The sequence below is a fragment of the Aquila chrysaetos genome, chromosome 2 (genome assembly GCF_900496995.4).
Source record: "Aquila chrysaetos chrysaetos chromosome 2, bAquChr1.4, whole genome shotgun sequence".
In the NCBI taxonomy this organism is placed as follows: Eukaryota; Metazoa; Chordata; class Aves; order Accipitriformes; family Accipitridae; genus Aquila; species Aquila chrysaetos.
The window spans coordinates 29,873,289-29,886,036 of NC_044005.1; the positions used below are offsets into that span (position 1 = coordinate 29,873,289).

At 41.8% G+C, this 12,748-nt stretch overlaps 1 long non-coding RNA gene across 1 annotated transcript in view; it reads left to right on the forward strand.

Annotated features, from left to right (window-relative positions):
* The first annotated feature begins 1,734 nt into the window (after positions 1–1,734).
* The window catches only part of LOC115334802, a 62,707-nt gene continuing 51,693 nt past the window's right edge, over positions 1,735–12,748 (forward strand). Inside the window, exon 1 of the long non-coding RNA XR_003921266.1 lies at positions 1,735–1,844. This is a non-coding gene — a long non-coding RNA (uncharacterized LOC115334802). The remainder of the gene's footprint in view (positions 1,845–12,748) is intronic.

A 12,748-nucleotide genomic window follows, 5' to 3' on the forward strand; every position in this document is an offset into this window, starting at 1 on the left:
TTGTCAGTGTGTTCTAGAGGCAAACAGGGAAAAACTCTTAGAATTGAGACTAGTAAAATATGCTTTCAGGGTTAAACCTGTTCATCCTGTGTTATACTTGGATGAATGCAATCCAGTTGACTGCAAAGGAATTTGAGAACTAGTGTTACAGCTTTGGCAATGGAGTAAGACCTCGGTCTTCTACAGTCTAGAGGCAAAGTCACCTGGGTCTAGTTTGTCCAGAGACTTAACCCACTCTACCTCTTGAAACAGGCTTCTCAAAAGTTTTAATTGTCATGATGAAAGCCTGGCCTTTTCATGGAAAGTAACAGCTGGAAAAAAATTGCCAGATTTCTTCACAGCAGATCTAACAGGTGTGTACCTTAAATGGATTATTTGTGAATGGTAACCTTACAAAATCAGGAGCAATTATCCTTCATTATCAGCATGATCATCACTGTGTCAGTGATTGTTCTCAGAAATGTCCAGGTGGCTGGACCCTGACCGCTGTACATAGTGGTGGTGCAGCTCTTGCTTCAAAGAGGTTACAGTTCTGGCTAATGACATCGATGCACAGGTTGAGGCAGGGAGAAAGTTGTGTGATTATATGAGCATGTTTTCTTCTGTGGTAACTGTATGCATAAAGTAGCCTTCCATTTTCCTGGCTGCTTTGGGTAGGAATATGACATGCTCACGACTGAAAATGCATTAAGGAAGAGAACCAAGAGAAGGACTTAAAGAAATGAGTTTGGGGGTGACATAATTGATACAATGATGAAGGGAAACGATTTTGGCAGCTGGTGTTTCCAGCAACATTGACAAGTGAGTGCAAAGTTACACTGATGATGTGGTTTAATATCTTGGCAACAGCTCTGGTAGCCTAGCCCAAAAGGACATGCAGAAAAGGGTCATTCCAAGTGGAAAAGAAAAGGGGGACAAAAAATATTTGCAGTTTGACTAGAAGGATCCTTTCAATTTCAGCTGTCCCTGGACATCCATGTAGAGATGTCAGAAAAGACAGATGAAGAAGTGGGAATAGATGGAGAGAGATAATAAATAGCTCAGTAGAAGTGAGGTACACTTGTAACTCATTGGCACGCAGGGCACAAGGGCAGCAGAGGGACTCAGACTCAGAGTGAGGTATTTTGCAGAGGGGGAGAGGCTGGAGGCTGATGGCATAGCCAGAAGAAGCAGTCTGGACAACCTGGATTTGAATGATCTGAGCCACAAAAAGAGCCAAACATTCCAGTGTTGCAGATTCTCTCTCTCTTTCTCTCTCTCTCTCTCTCTCTTTTTTTTTTTTTTTAAATGAAATTACAGGCATTGAGCCCAGCAGCTGAAAGCCTGCTGAATGAGTTTCTCGGTAGATAGAAGGGAAAATCTGTAGTCTGAGAAAAACATTATGTGTGACAGCTTTGACAGCGGGCTCATGAAATCACGGGGAACATGAACAGAATATAGTACTTGGGTTATCCTGTCTGCCCACCTTCATTTTGCTACCACTAACTGCTTCATTTTTATCCAGCCAGTACTCAGAATCACAAAAAAAATATAACCGTATAAACACTTTCTGCTAGGTGAACTTTGTATAGAAAAGCCCAGAAATGTCACACTTGATTACCTGAAACCGCTTATGCTGCCTGCAGCTTAAGAGAGTGGCTATCATCTTGCAGTGCGTGATTCAGGGTAGGATTAGATCTGCCGTAGATAAGCAGCCGGTAAGCTGACCACAATTCTGTAGTACGCGGGTGTTACAATGGCGTGCTGCCACGAGCTTGGTGCTGCTGGACGGCGATAATGGATCCGCTTGGAATACGACCGTGTTGTGGTTAGATCGGCTTCCTCAGAAGGAAACCAAATAGAGGGTGAGAGTAACAGAAAACCGCCTTTAAAAATAACCTCTGACAGTCTGCAGATTTCTGTGACATCTTAATGTTCGCATTGCACAATAAAGGGAGTAGATTATAACTATTAATGTGGGTGGAACTATTGTTAAGGGTTTTAACTCTTGCTCCGTGACGCAGCGGATGCTTAAGCTGCAGGTATCTGTATAATGTTGTTTGTTCCTGCTTCTCTGGCGTGGGGAAGCGCTGCTAATGTGTGCTCCTGGGGAGAGCTGGGCCCAGGGGATGCGAGTGGCGGAGGAACAGGAACTCTCAAGTATGGCAAGAGCCCAACTGGAATCCCTCACTGGAGAGGGTCCAGCACACGTGCAAGGCACTGCTTCCCTGTGGTGTTTCTGGTCGCTGTACGCTGAGCACTCTCTCCTGCAGAGTTTTGCCTGTATCAGGCACCTTTAATATTTCTGCAAAGCATCTTAGGTGGCAGAGGGGAATGCTTCTTGCTTCAGGCTCTTCTCCTGCGATGAGGCGATGAAAGAATAACATGCCCAAGATTCTGCCATCCTTCTTTTAAATGTAGATCGAGGTGGTTAATGTTACTGCATAAAAGATGTCCATCTAGTAAATCAGGCATCAAGGTGTTGTTGAAGTGACATGTTTTGTAGCAATCTGGCTTTAAGGTGAAATGGATAATTGTAGCTAGACCTGCATGCAGGAAAAAAAATGGCAATGCTCTCCAGGTCAGTGGCAGGTATTGGTCTCCTTTTATGGATCAAGAAGCAGCCTCAAGTTATTACGAAGATGATGGACTTGACTAATGATTGATCGATGCATTCCTTCAATTAGAGGCATCTGTAAGACTCTGTGAGGAAGCACCGGCAATTTGCTGCTATTTGCTATTACTTCCACTTTGTGTAACCTAATAGTAATCTGACCAGTTCTCCTTAGGCTCTCATTAGATATGTATATAGGAGTCATAACCTGTGTGCTCTTGGACAGATAGGTTATGATGGAGATATACCAAATCAGGTGTAGTGACGATAATACCCATTACTGAATTTTTTTCCCACTGATTCGCGCATACACTTTTGCATGGGAAATCCCAGCAGAAGAAAGCCCTTGGTGCAGAAAAATGATTTGCACAGAATCACTCTCAGGTTTTACTTGAATTTGGAAATTGAAGTTCCCAGGAAACTCCGGTGCCAGCAACTGGTTGGAAATATGTCAGGAATGCTTCTCAGTCAAGTGTGCAGTAGCTTTGAATCTCCTGAGGGAGCACACGCAAGTCAAAGGAGATATTGGTAATTTCAAGTAGATACTGGATTCAGTGTTGCCTTGCTAGGCTCGCTCATTAAAAGGAATATGCACTGAACTCAGAAGCTATTGACCTGAGGCACCTCTAGCATTTTAATAATAGCAGCTGTAGACAATATAAGAAAGCCTTGTTTAATGTTTTTTAAATATTAGTCTCTCTCATTGGAAGCATATCTGATGATATCTAAAATATTTTCTTGACTGAATAATATGAATAATTTTAACTGGAAGAAAAATCCAGTACAGTAAATCCCTGTATGTGAGACTTAGTGAATGATCTCACAGAGGAGAAAACCTGCTTGCTTTCACCTCCACACTGCATGAGTTTTCAAAAAATCTTTACATTCAAGTCAGCCAAATTCAGCTGAATATATCTGTCAGTATTTGCTCTTGGCCATCTCTTCTCTTATTTCATTACCTCCTGGGCTCAATAAACCACAACCTCTAAAGAAAAAGTTAGTGAAAAGGGCAGTTAGAGATGTCTGGTCAGTTATGAAGAACAAGAGGTTATTAGACAACCTGCCAAATACAGTACCTGGTTAATTCCTGCCACCCCCCACCCCCCCCCCCCCGCCCCAGCCCCAAGGCTACCTCGGAGCTTACATGTCTCACTTCATAAGTCATCCGATGAAAACAAAGTTTTCCTCACCAGAATAGAAATAGTTGTACCTAATAGTCCAGATACTCCAGATATAGAAAAAGTGCTGTCACCCACTGTATCGTTATGTGTAGGTATGCGAAGAGGATGAATATACTATAAAAAGTCCACTTTTGTGGAACCCTGCATAATATTCTGCTTTAAGTCAAAATTCAGAGAAATCTGACAGGCTATAAAGTACAATTAAAACTGAGCACATCAGTAATAAGAAGCCACAAAGCATGCATAATCATGAGATAAATGACCTCAATGGACAGATGATGATGAGCCAAGGAGAAGCCAAGGTCAATTATCAGAACTTCTAATTTTAATGCTATAATTAATAATGAATATTTCAAGAAAGAATGTTTAAAGAATAATTGTATTCTGGTATTAAAACCTGTTAAACGTTAAACTTATGCAATTTATGCAAATTAATCTGATAAGAAGAGACAATTAAGGTTTATAATTAACAGATAAATACAAATGATCCAGTGATGAAGGTCTTGGTTTCTCCTCTGTCTTATGAGACAATGTAATTGATTTTTATAAATGCTAATTTATATGCACTACTAACCATTAATACATTGAAGAGATCATTTATTAAATTAAAGATGAATAGTGGTGTATGCAAAGATAGTACCTGAGTTTTCAACATCTTAAGGATGAAAAGGAAGCAGGAAGAAACCAAAGCTTTGAATGTGATTTTGCTTTGTTTTTTTTCCAACTTTTGACATGCCAAGTACAAGGTATAGGAAAAAAGTTTAGTGGAGACAAACAGTCTTTGTTCAATAAGTCTTTACGTGACAGTAAGAGGGATTTTTGGCACAATCCTCGCCTTTTAACATTTGTTCTCATGGACTAGAAGTAATGTGCATTCTTATTTTGCTTTGCTGTGCTGTGCTTTTTCCTTCTGTTCTCGTACGAGAAGATGGCACGTTCACCCTGGAATGAAGCTGCTTGTAACAGGGCAGGGGGATTTTTTCAGGAAGAGTGTGCTAACTTGGAATTCTATTACAGTCACCTCCTTATTTTCTGAGGTGTTGACTGCATGCTTTTTTAAGAGTTACTGACTTCTCCTTTTTAAAATATAATACGGCATTTTGCCAGCTCCTGTACTTATGAGTAAGTACAGTGAGTCTCTCTCCTTTATGTTTAAAGCTCAGTATTAGCAGCAGTTTTGAACCAGCTATAAAAACGGATGCATTCCACATTATTTTTTGTATCCACCCTCAGAACTATAATATTATCTGGCTTTGCAAATGCAGCTGCAAATGTTAGTGACAATTAATCACGTGTAGCTTTATCTTTCACAGCTCTTCCCCTCTCCTCCTTTATTTTCCAAAGGTGAGGTTGTTGGCTGAACTGCAACAAACCAGGTGCTTGCAAGGCAGCACCAGGGAGGTGGCTCCCAATGGCCCAAGGAAAAACCTAAAGGGTCAAGGAAGGGCGAATGAAGCAACCACACTGTAGCAGATTTGATTACCTCTAAGATTAAATTTCAGACAAAACCATGAGAGATCTTTCAAACATCTAAATATAATTACAGTCTATTTTCAAAGGATACTCAGTAATTCCCCCCCCCCCCCATTTTTCTCCTGACTTCTGTCCCTGGTGTTGTAGTCTGTGCTGAGTTGCACTCTGTGGAACTGACTTGGGAGGTCAGCACTACAGGAGCTTCAAAAAGTACAGAGACCTTTGCAGGCATAGACAAAATTTGCACCTACTGATGAAATCAGTGGAAAATCCATGGTCTTCCATCACGGAGTGATGTAGTCTGCTGACTTCCTTGGGGCTTCTTGGTCTAAATCCATGCAGAATTCAACTTAAAAAGACATGCATTCATTTTTTGCCCCCAGCAGATGATACAGCCCTGGGTATTCTTCTGAACACATTTCCTGTGCTGTCACAGCCAAGTAAGGAACAGCACAGTTATCTTCTTGTCTTCTCACACAGATCATCTTCTAACACAGATTAACTGGAGATATTCACCATAAATCAGAATTATGGCCTTCTGCTTCTAGGTGTCTGTATGATATGATTCTCCCACTTCCTGATTTCCTTGAACAAAAAGCACTGTCAACAATTTGTGATAATTCCACAGCATCTAGCATGCTGCTGACACAGGCATTATAAAATAAGTGTGTCCGCTTTCAGTGGTATGTTGAAGAAACACCTTTTCCCTAATTGTTTGTTGGACAATGAGCCCCAGTGGTAAAGCAGAGTTTGTTCAGTCAAATGCAGGTTTGCCCTCTCCGGGGAGTTTGATATTTTAGTCAGGCCCCCTCTGCAAACTGTGGTGATGGCAAAAAGCAGCCTCTCATGTCCTCTGCCTGCTCATCAAGTACATCAATGCTCAGATTAAGAAAATGACAAGCTACTTTTAATATTTTTTTTTTCAGAGGCCTTTTGCGTTGCCTTTTAATCCTAGGTAGCCAAATGTGCAGACAGAAAGCATGATTAGGAGGAGGAGATGTCAGAGTTGGAGTCACCTGAGGCTCTCAGGGCTTCCTAACCCCCTGGCGTGGCTGGAGCAAGCGTGTAAAATGGTGGGGGTCTCTGTGCTCAGGGCGGTGCGGGGCATGGGAGCAGCCTGGCAGGTGATGGGCTGCAGCCTTTCAGGCTCTGTCAGGGTTTCAGCATGACTTCTGTTGCTGTTGCAGTGATTCAGCATTTTGCAATGAACCTCCCTTTCACTGGGAAGTTGCAGATTGATTCTAGTGACAAGTCTCTGTAAAGGTCTAGTAAGCAAATCTCTCGGGGAATTTTGAGTGTAAAGCCTTTTTTGTTTCAAGTCTTTAATGAGCCTTAATGTAATTAATAGATTTGTAGTGAAAAAACTCTTTACCTTTGATTCTGGAGATGAAAGTCCAGATATTCCTGAAACGTGTAATTACATAACAGACGCTGCCCTTGTATTAAGATGCAAGAATGTGGCTTTGATAAAAAAAAAAAAACAAAACCAAACCCAGAAAAGAAGCAATTTCAGGACGCTTTTTAGAAGTGACCTACTACATTTTTCCATTCATTTTCCACCCCCCCCCCCCCCCCCAAAGAAAAAAGGTACTAGGGTTTTATATCTATCCGTATTCAACTATGATCACTTTTTAAAACAGCCTCTAGAGCATGTAGCCTCTTCTGGAGGCTGAGTACGCTCTGCAAATAAACACTCAAAGACCAAGCTGTGGCCCCTATCCTGTCCTAATGAGACAGATCGTAGCCATCCTGAGGATGTCTCTTCCATTTCTACTCTTATGGAAATCACGTAGTAAGGACCGTTTTTAAAATTTTTCTTCCTGGAAAAAAAATGCTACAACATCAAGTCCCTGAGAAATGTACAGCCTGTTGAGTTCACAGAGTGTGTTCCTGGCTACTTCAGAAGCCTGGAAATGTTTGTTCTTTGCTGCTCGGAAATCTGCTGGGTGAAATGATAATGCAGGATGCAGTTCAGTGTGAGCATGGATGTGGGGGTCTGCTAGAAAGGAATAAAATCCCTGGGGACATCCTTGCCTGTACTCAAACCTCTTCTTAATAAAGCGTGAAAGGTCCTAAACAGTGCGTATTTATTTTTTCTGTGGCAACTTTTTGCATTAATATTGCCTAACATAGATTACTTCGTAGAACCAGTAGATGAGGAAGACTACACTCAAAACTCCCAATCTTTTGTGTGTGCCAAAAGGAGTTTTAGGGCTGCCAACTGCGTGAAATATTGATTTAAGGAGAGAACTATAAAACATTTTTATGGAAATAAGACCAAAACCAAATCTCAGTGACGAGCTATAAACAGGAGGGCAAGGTCCTGGTGATGGAAAGGGCCATTTAGCTTCGTGGAAATGGCACAACTTAATGAGACATGTGGGACTGTCAGTTGGTATATGTGAAGGAATTCAGGGGTATGAAGCTGGGCTCATTCCAGCTGAGCATCTGCCTGTCTCTGGAGTACAACCCGCAAGGCGGGGAGAGGCAGTGAGTCAGTCTGAGCATGGGCAAACAGTGAATACCAATTGGGTATTTTCTAGGAGTGAGGAAAGGTATGTCTGCAAGACACTTAAAGCAAGGAGAAATTTCTAGTATGTAATACCCGAAGTATATTTAGACAGTAGATAGGGATTTTTTCACTAATTAAGTGCTAACCTGAGCTACTATACAACAATATATGATTATATGACAATAGTCGTAATGAAAACATTCTAATAACTTGAAAGCTGTTTCATGAACCTGTTGATTTCTTATATGTATATGCACCTCATCAGTCCTTTACATGCTTTGTCATAGTTTTTAGTTACATGATGGGAATTAAAATTAGAGGTGTTTAAATTTGGAAAGCATTAACATTTTGAAATTTATTGTTATGTTATGTAAAACCAGTATTTCAGAAACTTCCTATGAAATTGCAAATCTATTTAAATGTCAGAAAACTTTTGTTTGAAATTTCATGAATGTACTGGCAATTGTTCTTGTCATTTCAGTTTTATAGTTTACATAATCCATTTGAGAAAACATCAGCCTTCATTTCAGCCACCAGGAGACACTTGCTGTACAGAAGTGATAAGGTGCTTTAGTTAATATAAAGAAAAAGCTGCCCAGAATGATTTGAAGAATAAAGTACAGCTGACAGCACTGAAATTGTTATAATGGGCCATATTTTAGACACAGAGTAAGCTGGAGGAAACCTGTGGATGTCACTTAAGTCCAACACGCTGCCCGAAGCAGAGCTAACATCACAGGTAGCTCAGGTTGCTCAGCCTGCGCCAATCAAGCAGGAACGTTTCTGCAGAAGGAGATCCCACAGCCTCTCCAGGCAGCCTCTTCCAGTGTGTTACTACTCCTACTGACGTCTTTTCCACCCTTGTACCCAACTGGCATTTCTCTTGTTGCAGCTTGTGACCTTTGCGTCAGGTCTGTCACTGTGCACCGCTGTGGAGCATCTGGCTCTGGCTTCTCGAGCTGCTGTAGGTGACGGAAGCAGCTGGAGTGCCGCTTTAACATGCCGGGGAGAAAGGTCAACTGGTACTCCTGAAGTGCAACAAACAGGAGGGCTTCCCTCGGGTAACATTTTGAATGAGATTTTCAATTTCCAAAATGATCTTTGTTTTTAAATTGTATTTTAAAAAAAAATCATGAAATTAAGTCTCAGCATTTCTGAAGCTTTCCCTGGACTAAAAATAAGAATTTAAACATTTTTTGAAACTTCTCATTTGTATGTCTGAAAAAGACTGCTTGGGTTTTTTTGGGGTTTTTTTTGTTGTTTTGTTTTGTTTTTTTCAGGTTAGGTGCATGCTATTTTTCTGTTAAGGGTGGTAAATGAGTGCAGAACATCTTATTGTGCCTTTTTTTTATTCTTCTTCACCTCCTTACCAAGGATGTCTGCAGCTATGCCACAGAACTAGACCAGCGATAGCCCTGGGACCAGAGCAGGATGGCTATGCCCCAACAGAGCAGTGCTTGGCCAAAGTACTCCTCCTTTGAGGCAAGGCTAATGATTCCAGTTATCAGTCAGGGCTAATTAGCTGGATCCAGCCCCCTGGTAATGTGGCTGTAGTGTTTCTGGCAGCTGGGCCAGTAACGCTGCATGGCAGCATGCTTGGGGGTGCACATGGCCTGTTCATAGGGAGCAGAAGTGTTTGTGAAATGGGGACACCTGAAGCTCTGTTGGAAGCTATGTGTGTCCTACCCAGGGATTCGGCTTTTTGGAGAAAGAGACTGATGCTCCTGCAGAGCACAGCAGGACTGAGGCTCTCTAGCAGTGCTCTAGGAGAGGGTGCTTTCCCTCCCAAATTCCTGTCCCAGAGCCAGGAATTGCCTTTTCTTTCCTGGCTGGTGGCTGGGCCTCATTCCTCTTCTCATCTCTCCACCAGCAGGAGACACACACTGCTCCTCTGCTCCTCACATCAGAGAGATGCGTGAGGAAACACGCTGACATGAAAGCCTTGGGCTGCTGCGCAAGGGGCGTCGGGGCTCTCCGCGAGTGGCTGGCTCTGAAGGAAGGAGGCGGGGGGTCCGAGCCCAGAACAGAAGTTGTAGGAGAAGGGAGAGAGGGGGAAAATGTAAAATCTTTACCTGAGAAATTGGTCTTGCTCAGGCAGACATTGATGTGAGTTTTACTGGTGTTTTCAGTGAACTTCAGGAAGGCCTTTCGGCTTTCTGAATAAACAGCTGGCTGTTCATTGTAAACTACAGATCTAAAAAGTAATATTGAGAGGTGTTGTCTGCATGACACAGAAAAGTGAAAATATGACCACTTTCAAAGCAATAACACTTATTTCTGCACTGAACGCTTCGCTCTGGTTAGGGGAGGATCTTCAGAGGACATTTACATTTGTGTTTCTGTCTAAGCACTGTGGTTTTGCCTGCGAAGAGATTTTGTTCTCTTTTTGCCGTCAATGCGCCAGTTTATTCAGCTTCAGGCAATTTTGTTGAGCTGCAGCACAGGTTTGACTGACTCTTTGCTCCTGCAGCATGGCTGTAAATCACTGTGAGATGCTACTAAAGGCACGTCAGCCATGCAGAGAGCAAGTTCTGTGTGGAGAGGGAGAGACGAGTTCCCTTTGATCAGCCTGGCCCCGAAATCTGAACATGGCTTCAGCTGGGAGGCCACGGCCATGTGAGGGTGGAAGTTCAATTCCCCCCTTCCAGGGGATTGCTCATGTAGCTGCTTCACAAATGTTCAATGTTCACTTGTTAAAAATTTTAACTGCTGCAGTGCTGCATAATTTGGGATTCCACTGGAGATCCTAAATGTCCTGTTAATTTATGTAGGAGTGAACTCAGTGCTGTTATGTTAACTTCGGAATGAAAGCATGAATGGAAACATGAACCCTTGAGATCAGCTTGAGTCAGATGGGCAGTAAAAAGAGTATTTGATTTGTTCCAAGAGATTTTGTGAATTGGACTACAGCTGGCACTGATGACATGATCCAAGACCTTATTAATTTTGCCAGTGAATTAAATAGCCAGTTTTAAATAAATGGGTGTCTAAAGAGGAAAAATTGCTTGATAAGTGATTGATACATAAGTGAACTAATTAGTAACTTAGTAGGGGTTTGACATGTTATCTTCTTGCATTTAGCAGAGGAAAGAAATAAGGCCAAATTCTCACATAATCTTCAATTCTGTTACAGCGCTTTCTCACTTAAGATCACAGGCAGTGCTTTTGTATGCTGGTTGTTTACTGTTTGCTTTCAGCCCGTCAGAACTCAGGTATATTTCTGTATTTTAGGAGGCAAGAAACATCACAGTGCTGAGGCAGAACTCTTGACAAATACTTGAAACGCAGTCCTAAGCTTCAAAACGTAACACATTGGAAAAGCTAGTTTTCCTTTTCTCTTCTGCAATTGGATGACCAGCAGAGCTGCAGAAAAGTCCAGCAGAGAGATTGTAGCTCTAGTCACATCCCACTGTTACCCTCCCTGTTGTCTTTCAAACAACTGGCCTTTGCAGTAGACCAGGAAAGACGATAAGGACAGATGATGTGGAAGTGCAAATTTTTATTTGTGTGAGGAAATTAGGAAATGTCAAATGAATTTGATATTCAAATATAGTTGTCTGTCAAACAAGTCTGACTTGTTTGTGTATAGGGGCAGATATCTTCCCCTTTGTTTCAGCTCCACCTTCCCCCTGCGATATGCAGGTCTCTGAATCCGCAACACTGTACCACGTGCTTCTACAGGCAGTGTCTAAACCCTAGCACTTAATACCTTAAAATTATCGACCTACGCATATTCTGTTCCCAATTTCCACAAGATGTGCATTCCTTAGTGATGTGGGTTTTTTTTCCTTGATATACAACCTATTGACTTTCTTCCAGTTTGGTTCTAATTAGGTTGTTTGATAGCCAGGAGTATTTAGCTTCAAGTACTTGAGCAGATGATTGGATTCTTTAACCTTTAAAGAATCCTATTTGTTCTCTTCAACAGCGGATTTAAATCTTTACTCTTTATATAACCAAGAGATGTTTTTCTAAAAAGCAGTCTGTGGAAAGCATTATTAATACTCACCAGCATGTGGTGAGGGCTTGGTTCTTTTAGATATCTGTAGATGCTTACATGATTTATATCACAAATTAAAGCATCAGTATTGGCCTTTAAGTTTTCAGCCTGTCATTTTAGAATGCCTAAAACAAATAAAAACAAGACAAGGAAACATTGAAGTGGGAGAAGTTAGAGACCTATTTTATTTCTGTCTCAGCACGTGTGAAGACTTGTTTTCAACCAAGGAATTAATTGCTTGCTTTAAGGTCCCCTGCATTTCTTCTTGGGCTTCTTACAAGAAGAGCTATTGTGCTTGAGTGGTGTTAATAGGCCAGTGGCTTGATGTTGCTATCTGTGGCAGCATGTATTTTGCATTGTCTGCAGAGTCTCGACAGCATGCTGAGCTCCTGAAGGAATCCAACATACATACCCCTTCTGTGCTTGTCTGCAGGAGCTCAGAATGAAAGCAGGTATTTAGGAGCTGGAAGACAAGCATCTGAAGCTCCTCAGTCAGTCAGGTCTAGGTATTTTAATATATGGGAAGGAAATTAAATTAGAGATTGGGGGAAAAGATTGGTTTTTAGCAAAGTATTTCTACTCCTTTAGAGCAAAGGGAGTGGCTGTTTATTTTGCAGTTCTGCTTTTTTCCTGGAAGAGAAGTACTTTGTACATAGGGCTCTCACTTGAGGGGAATCTTTGTCATGATAACTCATTAGTTCTTATCTAAAATCAAACCACTATACTTGATTTTACACGTGTAATGTCCTGCTCTTAATATTGTAATGTATGGTTTCATTGACCACAAAGAGCTGGAGAGCAGGAGTGAGGAGGTGGGAAGAGCGTAGTTGTGTGAGTGCCTCCGTGCACATGCGGAGGGGGGAGCTCAGACAGAATTGGGGTGTTATCTTATTGCCTATGGGATGTATGGATCTGTTCCGGAGCTGGCTAGGAATATTTATTTATTTATGAAGAAACACCCTGGAAGACCAAACTCAGCCCCCTCAACA